The following is a 27,955-nucleotide window of genomic DNA, read 5'->3' as shown; positions in this document are numbered from 1 at the left end:
AACGGATTGCTGGCGCCCAGAATTTGCTCACCGAGCTATGCTTAATGATGACTCCTTTTCAATACAAATACGGGGTGGCATTATCAATTCTTGGTAATTTATGTATAAAAACATAAATGGACTTACGCATCTTACGTTAAGATGAAGTGAACAAAAAGAATTCTCGGAGTTCGACTAAATTTTTGAAAGAGATCCAGGTAGGTATATTAGGGAGACAATAGGTGGTACCCGTTTATTGTTCCAGCAAGGCTTAACATTTGACGTGATCGACACAAAACAGGAACAGGATGAGATGACGAGAAATGTGAGGAAAACAATGAAACGAGATGCATTTTTCTTTTAAAATTTTCATCCGTGTAGTCGCTCTATTTTAAAATGAACCGAGATCTTTAGAAATAATTCTTAGAATGTGGTGATGAATACTTTTGAAAATGTTCCCAATTTTTCCATTAGGTATTTTATGTAAAGTCTGCTCCTTTTTAACTGCATTCAAGAAGTATGGAACGAAGAGAATTGAATAAACATTGGAAACAACGACCGACAATTTTGATAAAGACGACAATTTTTAAACTCTATTCCATGCCTATCCCATCAAGACCAACTCATCGTGTTGAGAAAAACACGTCCACATTTATCCTCTTATACTTACATATTCGAAGGCGTGTTTGGAATGATTAATTCAAAATAATTTCGTTTAATTCGATCTACGTTCGAGGATAAATTTAAATTCGGTCTCTTAATGAAAATTTAAATTACCGTACATTCCGGCTTCGGCGGCAGTGGCAGTAGCATTGGTTTGACATGAAAGAGAAAATGCACCAGAGGGCGCAACTCTATATTATCGTCTTGTCGCCCAGTTTCAGTTACATGTGCGGTTTGCCGCAAAGGCTCCATCAAATTAATCAAAGTATTCTGGTCGCTTTTTCAAAACTATACTCCTCGTATACTGCACACATTCGATCGAGTTTTAATTAGGTAAAACGTTGCAATTTCCCATCGTTGGTTGCTTTGGCGCGATATACGTAAGAGTATTATAGGAGACGACGACGACGACGATGACGATGAGAATGAGAATGGTAGAGAGAGAGAGGGTGAGAGAGTGAGGTAGTATATACGGTTTCTCTCCGGTATAGGTAACGATCTTACTTGAAATTAGACGCTGCTCAAATTCCACGAACGCTTTTCCACCATTTCTCGTCGTCGTCCCGCCAGATAATGAAGCGAATGAGAAAATTTATCGACAAAAAGGACCCGAACGACGTTAAATTTTCATACTTACCACGTTCACCATGCTATACTACATATACACAGTTAGTCAACGTCATTTCTCTATACCTACCTACCATCTACCAACCAAGCTATACCTACTACACACTACACAGTACACAGCACGTCGTAGATGGATAGATAGGTAGGTTTACTCTCTCTCTTGTAAACCCAACACTATCGAAACTACTATAATACACTGGTAAATAATAACCAAAAACACAGCTGCTTAATAATCGAACAATATACGTTGCCAAGGTACACGAATATACAGAGATGGTGGCTATGGTTATGGCTGGGTACCTTACCTACCTACCTACCTTATACTATAAGTATATAAAGTATACCCGAGACCTGTATTTTCGACAAGTTTGCGAATTCTATGGTTTATTTCTTCTTTAGATTCCGATTCGTATAGTTATACATAAGGCGATAAAAGCGTCGCGGTCGCTTTAACGAAGCTTATTAATGCGAAGGATACATCCTACCTATCGTGCCCAAATCTCACTCATTGGACTACACCATGGTTCTCATTCTATAGTTTGTTCTCCTATGCTGTATTTTCCTTTATACCTATTATTATCGTATGAAATTTTCCAACAGTATTACTACTCTCTGTAAATATTTTATGCGGTCAATACGTCACGTAGGTACCTACTACCTACCTATGTACTTTTCATTATAGTACATGCTACGAAAGTATAAGTTTTTCGTCCTGCGTGCGTAAATGCACTATTATTTAACAGGGCCAAAAATGGAAATCTTTTCCCAGCTGCTTTTCCACATTTCGAGATATCCTCTTCCCAATTTTTTTTCTTTTTTTGCTGTAACGATTCCTTGAACAGTCTTCTATAATATGAAAACATCGTTGAGTTCAATTCCATAATTAACTGTCTTTTAAAAATTAATTATTATTCTAGCAAACAACGTGAATTTCAACTCAAGCAAGAGGTAGAATTATAGTCAGGTCTCAATTTGCAAAAAAATACAATTTTTTGGCCAATAATTTCACAAAGTTGGTGCTTTTTGCTAAAATTGTCAAAATTCTGTTTTGCAGCAGCTATAAAAAAAATCCAAATAATTTCAATAAATAAAAAAATTTACAAAAGTACACTAAAAAATTGCAAAAAAGCTCAAATTTCATCAAAATTACCAAACAGTCTGGCTTTTTGTCAAAAATTGTCTTTTTTTCACGAAAATTTCAAAAAGTTTCAATTTTTTTGTAAAAAAAATTACTTACTCAAAAGTCTCGATTTTTAACCGAAAAACTGAAAAAAAATTCGCTTTTTTGACAAATAGAACGAAAAAGTATCATTTTTGCCAATAGTAGATACTTTCTGCTTTGTCTTGCTCTTTGGCAATTCGTCAAAGATATTCGCTTTTTCATAAATTGGCAAAAATTCTCGTTTTCCAGTAAAATTGTTAAAACTTGAAAATGTTTTTGGAAAAGAATGTCAAAAGTCTTACTTTTTTCCACTAAGTACATAATAAGTAATTGTTCCAAAATTTTGCTTTTTGCCAAAAAAGTATTTTAACAGTTGAAAAGTCTCGCTTTTTCAGCCAAAATTAACAAAAATCTCACGTTTTAACCTGAAAAATTCAACAAAAAGCACCGTTTTTTGAAAAAAAAAATTGTAAAAAAATATAATTTTCTTCGCCAATAATTTCCTAAAGTTGATGCTTCTTGCTGAAATTGTCAAATTTCTGCTTTTATTGACTAAAATTAGATCACTTTTTTCCCGAAAATTATCCAGAAGTCGCTTTTTTGCAAGAAATTGTCAAAAAGTACCTCTTTTTTCCATTGATTTCTAAAAAATAATGCATGTACTTTTTTTCGCTAAAATTATCAGTGTTGCTTTTTGTCAAAAATTATCGCTTTTTAACAAAATCATCGCTATTGCAAAAAATTTCAAAAAATCTCACGTTTTCCCAAAAACTGCCCGAAAGTTCCGCTTTTTTACCACCATCTTTTAAAATGGGAGTCCAGAATACCTATTTCAATTTGTAATGTTCTGTTCTGTTTAGTTCTTGTATTGCTTCATTCAATCCAAAAAAAAGTTTGCTGTTAGGGTGCAGGGTGTCTAATAATTCTGCTGTCCTACCTGCTTTTGGCCTGTCTTTTCCCGAACTTTGCCGAAAAGTTGAAATCAAAAGACGACTGACTTTTTGGGTAGGAAAAAAAAATCAATGCTTTTTGGGCATTTTGGCAAAAATTATGACCATCTGACTATTTTATCTAAAAATTACTTCTGGGGAATTTTGACGAAAAAACATTACATTTTTTGGTCAACTTGCCAAAAATTGACACGCTCTGAGAATTTTCACAAAAAACAAAACTTTTATGACAATTTTTGCAAAAATTAGCCCGATTGACAATTTTACAAAAAATGGACACTTTTTGGCACTTTTGACAAAAATGGCCACTTCTTGACTATTCAAAAATTGTCACATTTTGACTATTTTGACAAAAATGGACACATTTCGACAGTTTTGACAAAAAAGGACACATTTGGACTATTTTGACAAAAATTGACAATTTTGACAATAATTGACACTTTTGACAAAAATTGACAATTTTGACAATAATTGACACTTTTGACGAAAATTGACACTTTTTGACTATTTTGACAAAAATGGACACTTTTTCACAATTTTGACAAAAATGGCCACTTCTTGACTAGTTATTCAAAAATTGACACATTTTGACTATTTTGACAAAAATGACACATTTCGACAATTTTGACAAAAATGGACACATTTCGACTATTTTGACAATAATTGACACTTTTGACAAAAATTGACACATTTTGACTATTTTGACAAAAAATGACCATTTTGACAAAAATGGCCACATTTGGACTATTTTTACAAAAATTGACACTTTTTGACTATTTTGCCAAAAATTGACACATTTTGACTATTTTCACAAAAATTGACTATTTTGACAATTTTGATAAAAATGGCCACTGTTTGGCAATTTTTACAAAAATAGACACTTTTTGACTATTTTGCCAAAAATTTGCACATTTTGACTATTTTGACAAAAATGGCCACTTTTTGACTATTTTGCCAAAAGTTGACACTTTTTGACAATTTTGATAAAAATGGCCACTGTTTGGCAATTTTTACAAAAATGGACACTTCTTGACAATTTTGATAAAAATGTACACTTCTTGACTATTTTGTCAAAAATTTACACTTTTTGACTATTTTGCCAAAAATTGACACTTTTTGACTATTTTGACAATTTTGATGAAAATGTAAGTACACTTCTTGACTATTTTGTCAAAAATAGACATTTTTTGACTATTTTGACAAAAATGGACACTTTTTGACCATTTTGACAAAAATTGACACTTTTTGACTATTTTGATAAAAATTGACCCTTTTTGACAATTTTGATAAAAATGGCCACTGTTTGACAATTTTAACAAAAATGGACACTTCTTGACAATTTTGATAAAAATGTACACTTCTTGACTATTTTGTCAAAAATTTACACTTTTTGACTTGGGGTAGGTATGGGCAAATTCGGCAGAAAAAAAAACATAAACTTCTAAAAAGTTTGGCAAAAAACAGGACTTTTGGAACAAAAGGAGGAATTTTTAAGCAGGAAAATAAAAGAAAGTGTAATTTTTGTCAATAAAAATTTACTATCCAAAAAAGGGGACATACTCATCAGTCATCAGTTCATCACTTTAACCAAAAACGGACGTAAAACTTATTTTCGTAACATGAATTTAAAAAAAAATATCTTACACTGCATGACGACTGCAAGGAGCGATGTGAAGGGTGTTTCGTCAAATCGTATACTCGACCAAACATCCTTCACTTTGACTCCTTGTATTGTAATATTATACTACTGCAATTGCGAAATAAAAATCCCAACACTTGACCGCGCGAGAAAACATGCAAAAAACCTCCTGCTGGTCTTCGATTACACTTTTACAACCCTTAAGAGTGCACATGGAGGATGAGACGCGAAACGAATATGAGAGAGAAAAACGAGCTATCTTTTGAAATAATGGCTATTTACACTGCGGCTATTTTCCCCTTACTTTTCTTACACGTTTTATATAAGAACACACAGTGTACGTACATGTACTGCCCTTAAAAGTGTATACATACGTATAATATAGAGAATATGTATGTACATTACTGTGTGCACGAACGCGAACGCTGCTGGTAAAACGAAGAGAATTATAAGATATAGCGTCCAATTTGCTGTGTTTATTTTGTATAGAGCCAAAACCATGACTATGCTATACCGAAGCAGCATTACGAGCGGACGCGGGACGGATGCGGACGGGGCGGACGCGCGAATTGCACGATAAAGTTTAAAATTTCGGACCCGTTTTAGTTAGCAGCAGGTTCGAGCAATATAAACTCTCTGTTTTCTGGACGTGGGAAAGCATTCTAAAAGTTTATTAACAATATCCTCAGAGCATATCCCTTCGTCCACTATAAACTTCCTAACTTACACGCTCGCTTTCTTATACGCATCTAATGTATAGCCTACCGCATTTACTCCTATATACCTCTACCACACATACAGGAGATGTAGTTATGTATATTGTAGTACCTATACGTATACTCTTATAGGTTACAGCATCCATCGTAGGTAGGCTATACCACGCGTTCAATGTTCCCAAATTTATTGCAAGCTTGTATAAGCTCGATATTTTACCACCATCTTATATCACTTTTTCAGCCATGCTTTTCATCAATATTGCTTTTTGGTCAGAACTTTGCAGTGTAGGTATATAAAAGATTAGGATGTAGGTACCTTGTTTTGCAAAGTTGGAATTTCCACCTCCCACCCACCAAAGTTATTACCTCGGGTGAAAATATAATTCCCTATTATCATTTTTGCCCTATCATACCCCCCCCCCCAGTTCAAAAAATACAAAAAATTCAATTTATCAGTATATTATTATTTTGCTTCTGCGTTGGAATTTTTCTAAATAATCCCCTTTTCAAGAAATTTTTTTTTCTGGCCCTTCAAACCATATCCCCCCCCCCCCTCGTCCCTTAGTAAGGAGCCTCTCAAAGTTGAAAAAATCGAATAAAACTAGAATAAAATATCATTGTCTGGAGAAATTTTTTGAAAATAACTATCTAATTTCCACATTAGAATTTGTTCTACTTAACCCCCTTTTCAAGAAAAAGCCTTCCTTAGATCCCCAAATGATGTTGACTCTCTTGTATGGAGCTCTCTAAATTTGGAAAAAATGAATAAAAAGGTGTAGAAATTTTCTGAACAATTTTCAGCGGGCAGAATCTTTTTAAATACAGCACATTTTCAAGAAAACCCTCCCTTGGTCCTACAAATGATGTTGGTTCCTTAATTTTTTGTACCCCTTTCTCACCCCAAACCAACAAAAAGAATTGCTTTTCGCCTTATATACGAGTATGTTGAAAAAGTCTTGTTTATTACCAGACTTTCTTAAAAGATTCTGTTTTTTTTTTTTCGGTCAAATTTGACCAAGTCGAAGAATGTCAAATAGCATCAACTTTGGGCAAAATAGTCAAGAAGTGACCAGTTCTGTCAAAATTGTTAAAATGTGTTCACTTTGGTAAAATTCTCAACTTTTTTTTTCAGATTGAGCCAATACAAGAATTGAACTGAAAATTACAAATTGAAATGGTCCGGTCTTTCATTTTGAAAGTGGTGGTAAAAGAGCGATACTTTTGGGCATATTTTGGCCACAAATAAGTGATAATTTTTGCAATTTCTATCAATAACAAAAAATAGATAGTTTTTGGCAATTTCTTGAGGAAAAGTGACTTTTGGATAATTTTTGGGAAAAATGTGATGATTTTCAGCAATATTGCTGAAAAGCGAGAATTTCAATTTCAGTCAATAAAAGCAAAAATATGACAATTTTAGCAAAAAGCACCAACTTTAGGAAATTATTGGCGAAGAAAATTGGATTTTTTTGCCATTTTTTTTTGAACGGTACTTTTTGTTGCATTTTTTCAGGTTAAAACGTGAGATTTTTTTGGTGATTTTTTTTTTGGCAATTTTGCCTGAAAAAGCGAGACTTTAGATTGTTGAAAACCCAGAATTTTTGACAAATTTTTCTTGCAGAAAGCAACATTTTTGAACAATTACTTGGTGGAAAAAAGTGGGACATTTTGAAATTTTTTGCCAAAAATTACATTTTTTACAGTTTTACTGAAAAAATGAAATTTTTTGTCAATTTTCAAGAAAGCGAGTAATTTTTGACAAATTGGTATAAAGAACAAAATTATTGGTCCAAAAAGTGAGACGGTTTTTTCAATTTTTCGGTTAAAAAGCGAGACTTTTGAGTGATTTTTACAAAAAAAAAATGAAACTTTTTGGAATTTTTGCGAAAAAACGACAATTTTTAGCAAAAACCAACACTATTTGGCGATTTTGATAAAATTTGAGCTTTTTTGCAATTTTTGTGATAGTTTTGTAAATTTCGTAGATTTTTGATTATTATTCGGATTTTTTTTATAGCTTCAAAATGTGTGAAAACATTGAATTTTTGACGGAATTGATGCGATATTATCACAAATAACCCAAACTCATTCAAAATTTATTCAAATGTAGCAAAAAATATTTTTTTTTCAAAGAGATAAATTTTTAGAAATTGATGGCAGTAGCCCAAAATCATTCAAAATTTACTCAAATTCAGAGGTGAAATTTTTTTAAATTTATTTGGGGAGAATTTTTCCAGGTTTCTTTTTATTGCAATTTTAATGAAATTCAATACTTAACGAATAAACATTTTAAAAAATATTCTTCCTGATGCTTGGTGAAGTTTGCAAACGCCACAGATGAATTTTTTGACTCACAATATGATTTCAAGATCAATAAGACGATTAAGTACTTCAAACGACTTGTTTCAAAATTTCCAGAACTCTCAGTTATAGGTACTTACTTCTCAGGGGAAAATCTGTCTAATCGATAGAAACAGCAAAATGAAATGTACACTCAACTTACCCATGACACACCAGTGAATTCAGAAAACATCAATCCTACCCTTATTTTAAAAAACTTGCCGTTCAACGAACCAATTTACCATACACATGAAAAGATTGAACAGATTTTTCGAGTTGTAAAAAATTGTATTCAAAAAAATGAGAGGTAGATACGAGTATTTACACAAATTATAGGTGAAATATACCAGAAGTACGTTATAGATAACATAATTACATAACAATTGCACAATAAAACGAAACACGAAACACTTAATAATAGGTATATACACACTTTAGAAATTGAAATATCCTTAATAATAAAAAACCAATTTTGATTTTTAAAAAATATTTATCGATAAAAATGCAAAATTAATACAAAAAAATCACAAAATCACACGAAAAAATGACATTGCAAAACAATAAGGGTATGGTAACAAGTATATGTACAATAAATGTATTTACAAATTTATCAATTTTAAAACAAAAACATCAATTAAACATGACGAAATTTCAAACTAACAAAATAAAACCAAAATCTAGAAAAAAATTGGCTCAATTTTGAAGCATTTATCACAAAAAAACCCTAAACACACCCTTTCAAAATCAAAAAAAAGGTCAAAAAATTCAAAAATCATAATTACGAGCATACTGCGGTTACTTCGTGTAAAATCGATAAATTACCTTCCAACTTTGAAATATGGTTGTTGATCATCATGTTGAACGCATCCTTCAGATCCATCTGATAATCGTATTCGAACGATTCGCGAATATAGAACAAGATCGAGCATTGTATTTGATCGAATTTTTCCTGCAAATACCCCAACAGAATTTTATGCACCTGTGTTTCTGCGAAATCCACGCAGTTCACTATCTGGAGGCCGTTGACGATTTCCATCAAATGCTTTTGTTTTTTCATTTCCATGTTCCAAGAGGAGTTGGTGCATTTTATTCTATAATTACCCCTTTCAAGTGAAATGTATTCCAGTTCGTAACGAATGATGTCCAATACATCGTGGTATTCGTTGGTTTTTTCGATACTGCACCCGGTTTCATTGCAAATTTTTTCAATTTCCTTTTGATTCTTGCGAAAAATTTGTCCGTAGCGGAGCAGGATGTCGTATTTTAACTCTGATTCTTCATCTGGGCCTTCGATTTGTTTTGTCATAACGCGAATCGCGACAGCGAGACACTTTTGTACACGATACAAATTTTCTAGAGAATCCATTTTCGAAAAAGTATAGGTAGATAATAAAATATTGCACGAATGAATAAAAATTTGCAAAACTTCTGGAACCGACCGAACACGTCTAACACAAAATATTTAGATAATTTTGAAGGCAAATACAGGAAATAAACAGAGAGAAAAAAATACGAGAACTTTGAGTCACAACTGACAATGAGAGATCTAGTGAGCAGGAAATTCAAAATGAAAATAATCGATGTTTCAAGTAACAGGTTGTACTTATAGACTCCTACAACCTGTTACCACGCCCACCTGTCCCAAGTCGTGATGTTGTGACGAACTCGGGGACCGAGATGCAGGTATAATTCCAAGAAAACATTCTACAATGGAGCTCGAATCACCGCATTGTTACAAATGGCTGTAGCAAGTATAGTATACTTCAAACAATAGGCTTTTACTGTACAGTCGCCATAGTCCAAAGTCCCTTACCTAAATTGCATCCTGCCTGGGTTTTTCTCTGCATTTCCGGGAAGTGTTTTTGTATTTGTGATGGTGTAGAGACAGAGCAGGTACCTAAATATTTTCGAGAATTGTACTGACAGTCTGGTGACGGGTGGAGATTGATTTGTTTTGTGATGTACTCGTAGATGGCAGCAAACATGAAGCCAATACTCGTAGATTTAGAAATGGTGAAATCACTGAAACAATTTCAGCTTCGGAGGTGTCTAAAAAGGGGGGCATTTTCGAAAAAATCGTGGCGTTTTCGCTTCTAGTCCATACTCAACCTGTTTTTTTAGGGAAAAATTGCCCAGTTCTGAAGGATGGTATCTTAGAACGACCTAGGCTTTTGCTATCAAAATCTAAGATTACTTCGAGGATTTTACTGAGTGGTTGAAAAGTTTTGAATAACTCATGCTTAGACAAATTCGTGTCTTGAAAATTTCTTTTCGGGTATTTTACTTTTAAAAGTAATATAATTTCTGAAATTGGAGGAGTATTTTGGAACATAGTGATGTCAATTTTTTTTATCATTATTGCTAAAAAAAAATCGAGAAAAATAAGTACGAGTAAAAAATCAAATTTTTCCGATTTTTTCAAATTTTTAAATGGCATGAAAAAATTGCAGCGAAGACAGTTGAGACGTATTTTCATCATTTTTTCAACAAAGTAATATTTTCAAAGAGGGATCTCAACACCACCCCCCCCACCTCGCGAAGCACGAGGGCCCACATTTCTTTTTCTAAAAGTTAGGTACAAATTTCGTGCTCAATAATATTGTATTATTTCATTGATTTTATTTTATCAATATCAAAGATTTTTGCATAAGTACTTACCTACTTGAAATTCATAAATTTTAAAAGTTTTTCGGGCATTTCAAGCAATTTTGATTTTTTTTTTACAAATTTTTTTGCTCGTTTTTCATTAATTTGAAAGTTATTTTCATTAGTTTCTGGCCAAGCTGGCGAATTTTTTACTTATTTCCTGTTAAAATTTTCCATTTATTATTCCCTCCATCTTTTGGAATTTTGATTTTAAAAAAACCAATATTTTCACGATTCAAGTATGAAAAAAAATCTGAAAAATTTTGACTCTTTCCCCTCCTAAAAAAGTGATTGTTTCAAAATGTATTGATTTTACCCAATTTTTTCATGTTGTTGGTGCATATATCTTGTTAGTTGTTGATCGTCTTGCATGTCCAAAATAGTCCGGCATATAACAATAGGAATAATTGTCCCCCCCCCCCCCTCCGCCGATCCTCTGGGACAACTTTTTTCTCAAAAGGAACATCCTAACAAGGGAACCTCTTGAAGTGTCCGCCTCCGATTTGAACGGGACCGCGATTTTTGGAAACAGCATGTTCTTAAACCCCCAAATCCAAATTTTCAGCTGCCCAAGTTCAGTTTTCGATTTTTGGCGAATTTTTGAAAATCCAAAATTGACTATTTTGGTGATTTATGCTTTTTTTTAAAAAGTACATACTTGATCAGTAAAAATGTTCAAAATAAGTCCTAAAATTGATATTAACCCCACCCCCAAACCCAAATTTCGCCATTTCCAGCCATTCTGGAGCCTCCAGTGCGATTTTTCAATTTCTCCAGAATTTTCAATTTGCTCCAGAAGGCGTGAATATGAAGTTGGGCAGCTAAAAATCGAGTTGTGTGTTATACTCGACCTGTTCAACGAATATTTTAAAGCGAACTTTCTAAAAAAAAAGACGGCCATTTTGATTGACAGATCAGACGAAATCGCAGATTTTGCTTTTCAACGTAAAATTCGCACGAAATTTTTTGAACTTGAACGAAACTAGATCGAAAGAGCATGGAAAAATATATCACCAGTCAAAATTTCAAGCGCTGAAGTGCATTTTTCGATTTTTGGTCAATTTTTGAAAATCAAATTTTAGCCAAAAATGAGAAAAACAATTGAAATTTCAACAAATACACCAAGAAAGCTGAAATTTGGCATATATCCTATTTTTGACCTGCCAAATCGTTTGTAAACGGTTTCAAACCGTTACGAGCAGTTCAAGAGCCTTCAGCAGATTTTTGAAACTATTGAAGTTTTCACATTTCATCATAAGAAATTGGAAATCCGAAATTCACGCAGGTCGATTGCTCGTAAGTTTAAGTCACTTTGAAGCCTCCAGCGACTTTTTGAAAATACATTTGATGAAATTTTTCAAGTTTCAGAAATCTACTCGATGCTCCAGAACTGCTCAAAACACTTTGAAACCGGTTCAAATCGATTTGGAGAGCCGAAAATAGAGTATATCACAAATTATAGCTTTCTAGGACAATTTGGTAAAATTTTGATTTTTTTTCTCTTTTGTGGCTTAAATTTGATTTTTCAAAAATTCTCCAAAAAATCAAAAAATTCATTTCAGCATTTGAAGAGTGATATTCCAAAACTCGCTTTGTCCATTTTCACAACTTTTCAGGAGAGAGGAAAAATAGTTTCCCTTTAAACGGGCAAATTGGCTTTTTAGGCGAGTTTAGCACTTTATTTGGGTGGATTCATGATGTAGGAGTGTAGGTATACATTTCATCCACTAAATACTGCTGAAAAAAAATTCAATAAAAATGGACAAAGCGCGTTTTGGAACATTATTTTTTTTTAAATTTTTAGTGAATTGGCTATTTAGGTGAGTTTAACACCTCATTTTGGTAAGTTGATGATGTAGGAATGTGAGTTAATACTTCATCTACCAGGTACCACTGAAAACCCAACTTTGATAAAAATGTACAAAGCGAGTTTTGGAATATCACTCTTCATTTGAAATTCTGACTGGTGATATATTTTTGCATCCTCTTTCAATCTAGTTTTGTGTAATAGCAGAGTCAATATGAACCAAATAGAACATTCTCAGAGTTTCAACTGCAAATCTAATTTTTCCTGATGTAAGTAATCATTAGTAGACTTGGTCCACGTTATCAGCTCTGGCATCAGAAAAAAAAACAGTAACAATTCTCTGATTTCAACCAATTTGTAAAATGAAATCTTGACCCTTTGAAGAACACGAGATACCTCAATTTTAATAAAAAATTGAAAAAATTGTCAACATGAAGTGGATTAGGCAATTTATTGGGAGGATGCTGAAGTCGAATATTGAATCATATAGTTCAATTTTTTCAACACACCCTCCCCCTCCCCCTCCGAATCAATCAATATCCCAAACAAAGGTGAAAACCTTTTCTTATTCCTTCTACCCCTTCGTCAGCCTTTCACCATCAAACAATTTTCATATCAATTTACAGCTGTTTTCCTCTATCCTCTCTCAGAATAAATATACCTATTACATTAATTTTTCCCAAGCTAATACTCAAAGGCATAACGTTGTAGGTAATCAAAATTACAGCTTGTAGCAAAAAACAGCCTCAAAATTGAAAATTCACTTCGTTATACGATGGCAAAGCTTTTAAAAATCATTCAACGAAGTTATCTCAATAATAAGATCTGCTTCATAATTTCGGAATACGGTTCTGCAGCCATAAACTTGGAAACCATTTTACCAAAAAAAAAAAAAAAAAAAAAAAAAACTCAACCGCGTATCTATTATAATCTAAATCAGTATAGAAAACCAAACCTTGACAGTATCAAAGTGAACCCTCTTTATTAGTATATGTAGTTCATCGTACAATATTGTAAAAAAAATCATCGATATAAAAGCTATATATAAAAGGAGACCTACAAAACACGATGTTGCTCGAATTAGATTTTTCATTCGATTAATTCAAGTAGGTAACATAATTAAGCTTACTAGCAAAAAAAATAAACACAAAAAAAACTATAGGAAACCATTTGGGCGTAAAAGAAAAACAAAATGTAGGCAACTAGGTACTGTACATATACACATCGTTGTAGGTAGGTACATACTGATATTTAATTGAAAATCACGTTTACAAGCGATGCTAGATACACGAGTAGGTATAAGTATATAAAAGTTGCTGTTGCACCGAGAGGCAAAAATCATCTTCTTTAACGGTGGTGTTATTATGTATGTATTTGAGAGAATGTAATAAATAACACCGTGCCGGAGTTTCTAAAATTTTATGATTAAATGGCCGATGAATAGCACCGCATAAAGTTGGCAGAAGTTTGTATATTAAACTAACTCTAACATGAATTTCGAAAACATGGTACGACGAAGTGTTCCAGAGGGTAAAGAAAGAGATTATAGTTTGAAAAGTTAGTATTAGAATTTCTATGGTTATAAGTTTCGTCAATTTCGGATTACAGCAGCACTTAAAACTACTCCGAATCGAGCAAGTTTCGTTTCGTCCACCGCCAGCGCCATCAGAAAAACTTTCTTCATTTCCAGCACGCAGTTTCCCAAAGTACCTACTGTAAATACTCGCCGCCGTTTAAGAATGCAAACAAAGGAGTTGCTTTGTTTAGTATAATGCGGCCAATCAGAGAGCTTCGTGAGTTTGTAGTATCTCGACATTTCCTCACACAAAGTGTTTACAATCTAATAAATACATAAAACGCTTGTGATTTTTTTTACTTTGGGGAAATGCTCATCGTTATGAAAGAATTAGGCTATGGTTCGAATAAAAGCTCAAAATTGATAAATACCCCCTAGATAAATCATTCGTAAAGCTAATGAAATGAAAAACATGGGCTTCTAATTAGCCAACCTATAAAAAAAGACTCGAAAATTGAAACAATTACGAGCCCACGTCTTCCCCTTCGTATACTTGAGTGTTGAAATCATCTCAACGAATCATATTCGAACTGATGAAGTGATGACGCACTCTCTCCAAGGCAGGCATAGGTTAGCCTACTATAGCTCGTATCTTGGAGAAATAATATTTTGGTAACCAATACGACGAAGCGCAGATATTTTGGCGTACAAGTTTGATAATGGCCATAGAAAGTTAGTACCCTGGGTGTATCTTTAACGGTGAAGATAATAGTACATGTGCAGCACATATATGTGTATATGCTACATTATGTATGACTGAAAACCCGCGGGATATATTTAGGGTTGTTATCTTTAACAGTAAGATTGGACTAAAACTGCCTCCGCTCTTATTTCTGATATTATCCCTTCTAAGGATAAGACGGAGTACAGGGAGTTGTATAAGGGATCCTTGTACATTGTAAGAGACTTTAGTACATTCCTTTTACCAAATTACAATTGAAAACCCTCGAGAATTGACCCGAATAATACGTATACCAGTATCTAATTCGCTTTTCCAAGATACACACATACTGTGTGTGCTGTGTGTATAGTGTACCTTCACGTTCGCATACTACATAAGTATACATATGTGAATACGAGTATGTTACATTACATCCCAGATATGTATTATATGTATACAGGCTACTAAAACATAGATATTTACATGGTAAACCTACTTATGCTGGAAGATGTATAGGCAAAGAAGCAGATAAATTTTATTTTTATCGATGGGCACGTGTGGTATTTGAAATCATAACGAGATATACATACATGAAAAAAAATTGTCCAATCTAGAAAGCTTTTTAATGATCGTTTAAAAAATGATAATGGGATCCCCAACTATGTACAATTGTACATCTACATCTACATACTTATCTACGACTCAAAATACACCAAACAATCGTTTCAAGAACTGAAAATTGATTTGAGCCCAGCTCTATCAATGTTGATGACTTCCTAAATTCATGAGAGCAACGAGTGGGCTCTGGGAAGCGTTCGAGGAAACCATGTCACACGATTCCTTAAATTTTTGGTAAATTTTGGGTGCCAACGAGGCCGTATGGAGGGTCAGAATCGAAAAAATTAATTGAAATTCGTATTAAACGCTCCTAAAATCATTTTGAAGGTGAATGGGGTGGTTGAGCCCTTCCTTGACCGTTCAAAGATCATAAAACGAAAATTTTAATTCTGGTTGCTCAGTCCTATAAAAGCATTTTCATAATTCTGAGAATCAAAAAGCTCAACTTTCAAATTTTAATCCGATATATGCCAATAGGAAGAATAATTGAACTCCCTCCCCCACCTCATGATCCTCTGGGACAACTTTTACCTCAACGGGACATCCTAAGGAACATTCTAAAGCATACTGGCGAAAAAAAATCAGCCTTACCAACAAAATAGCGGCCATTTTCATTGCAAGGTCAGCTGAAATCGCAGATTATGCTTTCCAATATAGGACTGGCACAATATTTTCTGAACTAGACATTTTCTGGGTCAGTTTTGTGCATAGGTGGGGAAAAATGTATTTTTGGGACCCAATTCTTCGTAATAATACTCTAAAATCTCGAAATGTGCGTTTGTATACTGCCCTCATTTCTGAGAATATTCATTTTAACTACGTCATTAAAACAGGATGGATCGTGAGAAAAAAAAAGTTGACCGAATTCAGTGTCTACTTTCATTTTGAGTTGAAAGTCACTCAGAAAAATGTTGGCTCCGGAAGGGCTCCTGGAGGGAAGATATGGGTTCTCAAAGAATCTAAAATTTTTTTTAAGGTTCCACTGAGCGGTTGAAAATTTGCAAATCGTTTATTTCTGGATTAAATTCCCCTTTTTGATTTTTTCCTCGAATATTTCTCATAAGGTAATCAAGTTAAAACGTAAAAAGATATCATTTCTGGAACTGGGGAAATATTTTGGAGTGCAGTGATACCAGTTTTTTTGGTGATTATTTCAAATTTCAAAAAATCGAGAAAAATAGTCAAAAACTTACCATTTTTTTTTTTTTGGTTTTTAATTGAACAGGTATTTCTCGAAATCTACCCCTATAAGGTCATAATTACCTATTTCAACTACCATCGTGTGAATTTTTGAGTTGAATATGATTATCAAAAATGAAATCAGGTCTTGGCTTTTTTTTGGGGCTAACTGGAGTTTTCAAAATGTTGCTAAAGGCTGAAAAACAGCTTTGAACCACCTTCCAGTAGTGGACTCAGAGTGTTGAAACTAGAGCACATAAGTAGTGAATTATTTATGTATATAGCTTTCCAACTCCAAAGTTTCAGCATTCTGTGCTAATTTGGCGGAATTTCAATTTTTTCAAGGTTTTCTCCCGAATTTGATTTTCAAAAATTCATCAAAAATCAAAAAATATTCTTTGGGGCAGTTTTTTTTGGTCCTACCATTGAGATTTTTAAATTTTAGGGTGATCTTCCACTGGAGCCGAGCCTATATTCTAATAATCGGGGAGCCCACTTAAGGATAAATTACAACCCCCCCGTCGATCCTCCGGGACAGCTTTTTTCTTAAATAGGGAGTCCTAAGGAACATTTCTAGCCCTTGTACTCAAAAAAAAAGTGGCCCTACTTACAAAATGGCGGCCATTTTGATTGACAGGTCAGCCGAAATCGCAGATTTTGCGTTCCAACATAGGACTTGCACGAAAATTTTCAAACTGTACAAAGGTAGATCGAAAGATCAAGCAAAAATTTATCACTTGTCAAAATTTCAAATGCTAAAGTGCGTTTTTCGATTTTTGGTGAATTTTTGAAAATCAAATTTAGGCCAAAAATGAGGGAAAAAATCAAAATTTTACCAAATTGACCAAGAAAGCTGAAATTTGGGATACACCCTATTTTCGACATGCCAAATCGATTGGAAACTGTTTCAAACCGTTTTGAGCAGTTCTGGAGCCTCCAGCAGATTTTTGAAACTCGAAATTCCCACAAAATTTTACCAAAATGGAGTTGTAAAGCTGAAATTTATTCTGCAAACTAATTTCAATTTGCTACGAAGTCAACTGCAGGGGGATTTCAAGTCGTTTTGGAGCATCCAACGATTTTTTGAAAATTACTAGAGCCTCCGGGAGATTTTTGAAACTTTAAATTTCCTAAAAATTTCATCAAACGGAGATGGAAAGTCAAAATTCATTCTGCAAACTGATTTTACTACGCTACGAAGTCGTAAGTCGTTTTTAAGCCTCCAGCCACTTTTTGAGAGATCGTATGGTGTTTTTTGGAAAATTGAGATTTCCAAGAAGTAGCTGGAAGCTTCAAAACCATTTAAAACCATTTGAAACCACCATGTAGTCGACTTCATATCTATTGAAATTAGTTTGCGAACTCCATTTGGTAAAATGTTGCAAGAATTTCAAGTTTCAAAAATCTACTGGAGGCTCCAGTAATTTTCAAAAAGTCGCTGGAGGCTCCAAAATGATTTGAACTCACCTGAAGTTGTCTTCAGAGGGTGCTGAAATTGGAGCGTAAAATACATTTCCGCTTTCCATCTCCATTTGATAAAATCTTGTGAAAATTTAATGTTTCAAAAATCTACTGGAGGCTTCAGGAATTATCAAAAAGTCGTTGGATGCTCCAAAACGACTTGAAATCCCTCTGCAGTTGCTTTGTAGCGTATTGAAATTAGTTTGCAGAATAAATTTCAGCTTTCCAACTCCATTTTGGTGAAATTTTGTGGGAATTTCGAGTTTTAAAAATATGCTGGAGGCTCCAGAACTGCTCAAAACGGTTTGAAATAGTTTCCAATCGATTTGGCATGTCGAAAATAGGGTGTATCCCAAATTTAAGCTTTCTTGGTCAATTTGGTAAAATTTGATTTTTCTTCTCATTTTTGGCTTAAATTGGATTTTCAAAAATTCACCAAAAATCGAAAAACGCACTTTAGCACATGAAATTTTGACAGGTGATAAATTTTTGCTTGATCTTTCGATCTACCTTTGTACCTACAGTTTGAAAAATGTTGTGCAAGTTCTATGTTGGAACGCAAAATCTGCGATTTCGGCTGACCTGTCAATCAAAATGGCCGCCATTTTGTAAGTATGGCCACTTTTTTTTTTAGTACAAGGGCTAGAAATGTTCCTTAGGACTCCCTCTTTAAGAAAAAAGCTGTCCCGGAGGATCGACGGGGGGGGGGGGTGTAATTTATCCTTAAGTGGGCTCCCCGACTATGAGTCTTGCTCTTGCTGTCGAATGGTCGTGAAAAATGGAATTGGTGCCCTTGAAAACTCATATTTTTGTATCAATACCACATTTCTATAGAGAATTTTTTATTTGTTTCTTTTTCTATCCTGGGAGCTCCATTCCAAGTTTTATGGTCGAATTGTTTCAAGAAATGAAATAAAAGTGCTCGAAAATCCAAATTTTTTATGAATACTTTAGTTTTTGAAAATTATACCACTTAATTTTTTTTTTTTTCGAAACGAGCAAAAATATTTTCAGATTTAATCGATTTGAAATAAAAATATTCAACTTACCTTGCGACTTTACAGTTTTTTGATGATACTCGTAGGCTACATCATTATAACTTTCTGTACAACTGTACAGTGTACATATACCATGCAGTATTTTGAAAATTGAACCAATCTGATTGAAATTTTACGCTCACGCAGTCAAATACTTACTCATTCATTACCAATTACACTTTTTCAACAAAACATCATGACAATAATGAACAAAGTAGAAGTCGAGACGCATTATTCAGTTTAAAAAAATTCTATTTAAGAAAATTGCAAATGAAATTGAAAAATTATTCATGAAAATTAATTGGTAAAATACACCTTAAGTTACATACAAGACCTATACCTAATTCTCAATAAAATCAAATATTTGCTTACATCATAGATACTTATACATAGGGGAAAAAATGAATTTCAAATCACCGTGATCAAGTACATACTTATTCAAAAAAAAATTAAAACTTAAAAGGATAAAAATAGAAACGAAAAAAATTTAAGACAAAACAGGAACAAAAAAAATACCTTAAGTATAAAAATAGGAACGAAAGTTGAATTACTGAAATTAAACGATATTTATGTACATTATAAAACATGAAAACCAAACAATTTGGTACATTCCACGATCTGTCCGTGAATTCTTTCTCGAAGTCAAAAACGGGCTGAAACATATGATAGCAGTTCCAACATGTAGTCATTGATCTCTCGTAATATTTGTAGGTAGTCGGCGGAACCGGTGTCGCTGTCGTCGCTTCTTTCGGCCATTTTCTCAATGACTTCATGATTTTTTACGAACCATTCTGTGTACTGACACAGAATGCTGTACCTTAGTTCGGCTTCCTCGTCATTACGGTATCCTTTCGAGATTAGACGCCGGATAGCAACGGCTAGCTTTTTTTGTTCCTTGACCAGCTTTTTCTGTACGGAAATCGCGCTATTTGGTTCCATTTTTTACCGCGGAATTTAAAAACTGAGAAATTGCGAACAGAACGAAATAATTGTAATGTCTACCGCGAGAGATGACTCGAGAAATCGAATGAATATTATAATAAGTACGGTATGAGAGAAAAAGCAAGACAGAACATTCACCACTGAACGATCAAACGATTATGACTCATGAGTTGCAACGCAAAATCGAAGAAGAAAGTAATGGCAGGTGTAGAAACTGGTTGCTCTTTTTAGCCGCGCGCCGCGCCCACTTGTCCGGAGTCGAGATTTAACGTGGTACGTGGACATGCCACACTGGAGGACTGAAAGTCCAGGTATCTTACGTAGGAACCTTTCTAACAGCCGACGGATCGCCATGTGCCACGTCAATTTATACAATAGCTATTCAATATGTATACGTAAAATGTCAGTCCAAAGTATCCAGAACTATGTCTCCTTTCGTTTCCTGTTTATGTCTATTTCGTTTTCAAATAATACATACTTACGCATATCTTGGAATTTTTCATACACGTGGAGCAACAAAAATATTTCTCAGTGAATCACGTTTTCGACTTGGTGAAGGGATATGAGATTATCGATTTTGATTAAAATTTTAAAAAATGTTCCTTCGATATACTTTTGCATCCTTCTCTATCTCTATCCTTATTAACCATAGTTCAAAAGGCTCCTTTGTCAGAATTTTTTCGTATAGGTTCCTTATCAAGTTATTAGAATGGGTCGTTTTTAACTTTTTTCGAATTTTGATGGACCCAAGCGAAAAATCTTGCCTAAAATCACCTCAATAAGACGCGGGAAAAATTTAATTATTTTTCGGTAAATGTTTGACCTCCCCCCTCCCCCGTTCGAACTCGAAGTTTTCAAAATTCGAAACATTTTTCCAATTGTTTCAATTTTTTAGTTCAAAACTTTGAGCTCGAACCGAAGAGGGAAGGGGTAGGGTCAAAATTTGACCAAAAAATCAAAACGAAATTTTCGACCATACAAAATTTTCAAAACTTTGGGCTCGAGCTGAGTGGGGGGGGGGGGGAGAGGGTCAAACGTTGACCAAAAAATTTGGAACTTTTACCAACCTTTTCCTCATAGAAGAAAAGCAGCCATTTTAGCTCTCCACTTCTTTCCAGGCAGGATAGGCAAGGTTTGTTTTTTTCAGCATTTGGAATTTCTCGCCATTGCTCACAACATTGGAGTTTTATCACTTGGGACTGCTGCAAATTTTAAGAATATCTGTTTACCTACAATGTTTTAACTCGAGAGAAATTTTAGAAAAATATTCACCAAAGATTTCAGAAGTTCAAAGCTGACTTCTTTGAAAACTCGATTTTCGAAAGCTTGCTAAATTTTAATAGAGCTATAGACCTACGATTTAAAATTTGTTTGGAAATACGAGAAGGAAGCGTGCATACTTTTTTTGATGAGATTCGCAGATTCGCAAAAACCATGTAGTGACGCGGTGAGAAGGGGGGTGGGGGGTGGGGGAGATGCTTAGAAATTTTGATCCAATGTCAAATATCGTGTGATGAAAATTTTCTGAAGTTAACCGAAAAAATCACGTGACAATGGTAGTCCGGCATATGACAATAGGAGTAATTGCACCCCCTCCCTCGACAATCCTCCGAGACAGCTTTTTTCTTAATGGGGACATCCTAAGAAACACTTTAAAGCAAACTTGCCCTGAAAAAAGTTGGCCTTACTTACAAAATGGCGGCCAATTTTGATTGACAGGTCAGCCGAAATCGCAGATTTTGCATTTCAACATAGGACTTGCATGAAATTTTTCAAACCTTACAAAGGTAGATCAAAAGATTATGCAAAAATTTATCACCTGTCAAAATTTCAAGTGCTAAGGTGGGTTTTTCGATTTTTGGTGAATTTTTGAAAATCGAATTTAGGCCAAAAATGAGGGAAAAAATCAAAATTTTACCAAATTGACCAAGAATGCTGAAATTTGGGATATGCCCTATTTTCAACATGCCAAATCGATTGGAAACGGTTTCAACCAGTTTTGAGTAGTTCTGGAGCCTCCAGCAGATTTTTGAAACTCAAAATTCCCACAAAATTCCATGAAATTGGAGTTGTAAAGCAGAAATATATTCTAAAAACTAAATTCAATACGCTACGAAGTCAACTGCAGGTGGATTTTATGTCGTTTTGGAGCCTCCAGCGACTTTTTTGAAAATTACTGGAGCCTCCAGTAGATTTTTGAAACTTGAAATTTCCTCAAAATTTCATCAAACTGAGATGGAGAGTCGAAATTCATTCTGCAAACTAATTTCAGTACGCTACGAAGTTGACTGCTATAGTGAGTTTCAAGTCGTTTTGGAGCCTCCAGCGACTTTTTGAAAGGTTGTATGGCGTTTTTTTGGAAAATTGAAATTTCCCAAAAGTAGCTGGAAGCTTCAAAACCATTTGAAACCACCATGTAGATGTAGTCTGCGAAGTAAATTTCAGCTTGCCAACTCCATTTGATAAATTAATGTTGCGGGAATTTCAAGTTTCAAAAATATGCAGGAGGCTCCAATAATTTCCAAAAAAGTCGCTGGAGGCTCTAAAATTGGAGTGTAGAGCAGAATTTCAGCTTTACATATTCATTTGATGAAATTTTGTGAAAATTTAAAATTTCAAAAATCTGCTGGAGGCTTTAGGAATTTTCAAGCTCCAAAACGACTTGAAATCCACCTGCAGTACTTCGTAGCGTATTGAAATCAGTTTTTAGAATATATTTCAGCTTTAGAAATCCAATTTGATGTAATTTTGTGGGAATTTCGAGTTTCAAAAATCTGCTGGAGGCTCCAGAACTGCTCAAAACGAGTTGAAACCGTTTCCAATCGATTTGGCATGTTGAAAATAGGGTATATCCCAAATTTCAGCATTCTTGGTCAATTTGGTAAAATTTTGATTTTTTCCCTCATTTTTGGCCTAAATTGGATTTTCAAAAATTCACCAAAAATCGAAAAACGCACTTTAGCACTTGAAATTTTGTCAAATGATAAATTTTTGCACGATCTTTCGATCTACCTTTATAAAGCTTGAAAAATTTCGTGCAAGTCCTATGTTGGAACGCAAAATCTGCGATTTCGGCTAACCTTGATGTCAATCAAAATGGCCGCCATTCTGTAAGTAAGGCCAACTTTTTTTTGGGCAAGTTTGCTTTAAAATGTTCCTTAGGATGTCCCCTTTAAGAAAAAAGTTGTCTCGGGGGATCGGCGGGGGGGGGGGGGTGAAATTACTCCTATTGTCATATGCCGGACTATTGGAGCTGTAGACCTACGATTTAAAATTTGTTTGAAAATACGAGAAGGAAGCGTGCATTTTAATAATGCTTAATGCTACGAACTTTTCTTGATGAGATTTGCAGATTCGCAAAAACCATGTGGCGACACGGGGGGAGGGGGTGTTAGCTAGGAAATTTTGATACAAATGTGAAATATCGTGCGATATAAATTTTCTGAAATTAACCGAAAAAATCACATGACAATGGTTTATTAATTTTCAAACTAACATCAGCTTGTTTTTTTTGATAAGTTATTTGCGAGGCTCTCGCTGGCTCTTTCAATTTCGTGGTAATTGAATATTATTCGTTAGCTTCCAAAAAATGCTCGATAGGTATTAAACTTTTAAAATTTTTGGCGAATCAGCTAGTTTTAGTTTGTTTTTTTTTTTGATTTTGTATACCTGCGATGCTCTCATTCGCTCCTCCAACTTCATAATAATTGAATTATTTGTGCAGTGCTGAGCTTCCTAAAAATTCTCAACATTAAATTTTTGATATTTTGGGCGAAAATTTTTGAAACCTTTCTCAATGCATCTTTGAATTAAACAACACAAACATATCTTCTTGCAGCAGTTCCGAGCAATTTAACTTCAAAGTTGGATATTTAACCTGGAATGACCCAGTTGTAAATTGATATCGAAGTAGTCTGATTTAAAAAAATCTGAAGGGTAGATTCGATTATAAATAAACTTTTTCCTTGGTGCATTTTCAAAATTTGAAGAAGAAAACTGAGCAAAAAAATTCAAATATTTGACCGTGCTTCGAGCAGTGCTTGATTGATGAGGAAAGGAGGGAGATGTCCAAGAGATTATATCACAGAAAAGTGGGTTATATCCGAATTCAACTCCCCCTCCCCCCATTGAAATAATTTACTTTTTTTTTGAAATTATACGTAATCGAAATGTGAGACTTTTGTGTCTTCCAAGGACGTTGAGGGTTCATTTTGAAAATTGGCGTGATTTTTGACCCTCGAGCTCATAAATTTGGAGGAAGTCTTCTGACATTACGAAGAACAGTTAGTTCGATCAAAAAATTTAAGAACTCTTGAAAATATCTAAAATAACCCAAAATTGTGCAAAATTTACTCATTTGTTGGAAAATGAGCTGCATCGACGAAATAATATTATGTTTAAAATGTGGTTAAAATTTAATGGATTAAATTAAGGCGTTGAAAAAAAAAATTACTTAATCGAGGTGAATTTTTTTGAAAGCTTCGTTTTATTGCTATGTTGATAAAATTCAACTGTAAAACACGCACTTTTTGGGAACAGAATTTATTATTATGTACTTACCATACTTACTTATTTGATATCGAAGTTTGAAAACGCCTCAGTTGAATGAACCAATTTTCTGCTCATAACATGATTGTAAAATCAAAAATCATTCGTTTAAAAATATCAAGAATTCTCCGCGTCATATCAGTGATTTTCAGAAATATTGAACCATTTTTTTAAAAAACTTACTAAACAGTGAACCAATTCATGAAAAGATTAAACAGATTTTTCAAGTTTGAAAAAAATATATTCAAAACAATTGCACGTTGATAAAATACACATAAAATAGAAACGTAGGTATCTAACATATTTATCAATTAGGTGTCTACATATATTAAAATTATTATTCAAAAAAATGAAATATAAAATGCTTAATATTTAACTCATCTGAATCAGAAATATTCTTACGTACATAAAAAAAAATTATAGGGACAAAAAAATTATGTACATTATTGATGAAAATGAAAAATCAACACAAAAAAAATCACTGAATAAGATAACACTAGAAAATACTCGATAAAATAAATGTAAAAAAAAATAATAATTAGGTACGAATCAGAACTAAAACACGGGGTAAATTTTGAATAATCGATTCATCATTAAAAAAACAATGAAAAAACACTGAAATTTCAGAATCGAAAATCAATATTACATATCTACTTATATCTTAATAATGTACAAAAAAAGCACCAAAAAGTAACCAAAGTGGATACCTATTTGTATTTTAAGGGCTAAAATTACGCACATATCGCGATGACTTCCTGCAAAATGGTCGAATTGCCTTCCAACTTGGACAAACGGTTCTGGTACATTTTATTAAACGATTCTGTAATTTGAATTTGGCTTTCGTATTCGTGGCTACTGTCGCAAATATAGGCGAAGATGTTGTTCTGGACTTGGACGAATTTTTTACTCAGATAAGCTAGTAAATATTTGTTTATTGCGGTGTCTTCGTCACTCAAACAAATTGGCTCCAGGTTTTTGATTGCGAGCATCAAACACCTCTGTTTGTTCAATTCCTTTTGCAACGACGATGAGACTGAGACATTTGTGCATTTGATACTGTGCGACGACGAATAGATGCTCTTGAGCTGAGAAATGGACTCCAACAATTCGTCATATTCGTATTCCTCCGTATCGACGGTGCATTTCAGATGTTTGCAAATTTTCTCAATCTTTTTCTGATTTTTCTTGAAAATCTTCTTGTATCTGAATAGGATCTCGTATTTGAGCTCGGTCACCTCGTCTTCTCCGGCTCCTTCGACTTGGCATTTGATGACTCGAATCGTACCAGCCAGGCCTTTTTGCTCGCGGATAAGTTTTTGTAACGAGGCAAAATCGGAATTCATTTTTAATACGTATGTGAAATTGACAGCACACTTGAAAGTTGAAAATAAATTCGAAGCGAAAAAATATAACTTTAAGAGTTACCACAGAGAGATCCGAACAAGGCAAAAATCAAATTGGTAATGATCGACTCTTTAGTCTTCAGGCTACACATTGCATTTTTGTAGTCATCCTACAACCGGTTGCTCCGCCCACATGTCCGAAGACGAGATGTGGTTGACAAAATAGAGGACCAAGATGCAGGTATAATTCCAAGAAAATGTTCTTAAGGTGGATCCAACTACCTCCATTGTTTCCAGGTAGCTACGGCTTTGCATCAGACAATAGGCTGTCACTGGACGTCGTCGACAGCCGGAAACATCTATTGATAAAAATTATACCTTTTTCTCCTTTTTTGCCTTCATTTCGTGGAAAATTGTTTTGTACTTTGGCTAGTCAGAGAAATACTGACGCGTCATGTGTGTAAGTATTTGTTAAGGAAATGAATTCCTACGCAAGTGATTGTTCGATTCACGTAATTTTAACAAACACGACGCCAGATTACATTTAGGATATAGAACACCTGATTTGTTTTCTGTTGTAAAAATTCGCCAACATTGAAAATCGTTTGAATAAATCGTCTGAAACTCCCATAGACCTATAAAAATCCAAATTTTAAGTTATCATTATTTTTCTGATTTTATTCCTTAATCTCCCTCCCCTTACCTCTCAAATGCCCCTTGCAACATTTGAGATTTTTTTCTGATTTTTATTCCACCCCCTTTTCCCCTCTATGACCATTTTCGGCGATTGGTGATGGGAAGTACAAAATCCTGAAACTGTAATCCCAGCTCTTACGAACCAAATGTGGCAATTTCCGGCCATTTTGGAGCTTCCAGCGTGTTTTCGATCTCTCCAGATATGTTGACTTTCTTCAGAAGGCGATAAAATGAAAAGAAATTGGAAATCTGAAATTCTCGCTGCACTTCAACTTGAACACGTTATTTTAAGTCGACTGCTGGTGATTTAAGTCATTTTGGAACCCCTTGATGGCTTTTTAGAAACTTCTGTTTAAAAAAAAAAAAACTCCGAAAAATGTACTGGAACCGCCAGTAATTTCCAATTGTCGCTGGAGGCTCCAAAACGACTTGAAATCCACCTGCAGTCGACTTCATATAGCGTATAGAAATTAATTTTACAGAATAGATTTCAAATTTCCAACTGCATTTGATGAAATTTTTAAATTTTTAAATTTTCAAAAATCTACTGGAGGATTCAAAAATTTTCAAAAAGCCGCTGGAGGCTCCAAAATGACTTGAACCCACCTGCAGTCGACTTGATGGCGTGTTGAAATTGGATTGCAGAGAGAATTTCAAATTTTCAACTCTTTTCGGTAAAATTTTATGGAAATTTCGAGCATTGAAAAATCTGCTGGAGGCTCCAGTAATTTTCAAAAATTTGCTGTAGGCTCCATTTGATGAAATTTTGTGGAAATTTCAAGTTTCAAAAATCTACTGGAGGATTCAGAAATTTTAAAGTCGCTGGAGGCTCCAAAATGACTTGAACCCACCTGGAGTCGACTCGATGGCGTGTTGAAATTGGATTGCAGAGAGAATTTCGAAGTTTCAACTCTTTTTGGTAAAATTTTATGGAGATTTCAAGCAATGGAAAATCTGCTGGAGGCTCCAGTAATTTCCAAAAATTTGTTGCACGCTCCATAGGATGAAATTTTGTGGAAATTTCAAGTTTCAAAAATTTACTGAAAGGCTTCAGGAATTTTCAAGTCGCTGGAGGCTCCAAAATGGCTTGAATCCAGTAGCAGTCGACTTAATAACGTGTTTAAATTGAAGTGCAGCGTGTATTTCGAATTTTCAACTTCATTTGATGAAATTTGGTGGAAATTTCAAGTTTCAAGAATCTACTGGAGGATTCAGAAATTTTAAAGTCGCTGGAGGCTCCAAAATGACTTGAACCCACCTGGAGTCGACTCGATAGCGTGTTGAAATTGGATTGCAGAGGGAATTTCGAATTTTCAACTCTTTTGGTAAAATTTTATGGAGATTTCAAGCAATGGAAAATCTGCT

The 27,955-nt window shown here is 34.2% G+C and overlaps 1 long non-coding RNA gene across 1 annotated transcript in view; it reads left to right on the top strand.

Moving 5' to 3' along the window:
- LOC135844188 (uncharacterized) overlaps nucleotides 1-27,955 on the top strand; it is a 116,015-nt gene that overhangs the window by 59,979 nt on the left and 28,081 nt on the right. The gene's annotated exons all lie outside the window — the stretch shown is intronic.

Source organism: Planococcus citri, chromosome 4 (genome assembly GCF_950023065.1).
Source record: "Planococcus citri chromosome 4, ihPlaCitr1.1, whole genome shotgun sequence".
NCBI lineage: Eukaryota > Metazoa > Arthropoda > Insecta > Hemiptera > Pseudococcidae > Planococcus > Planococcus citri.
This window is presented reverse-complemented; position numbering and strand designations above follow the sequence as displayed.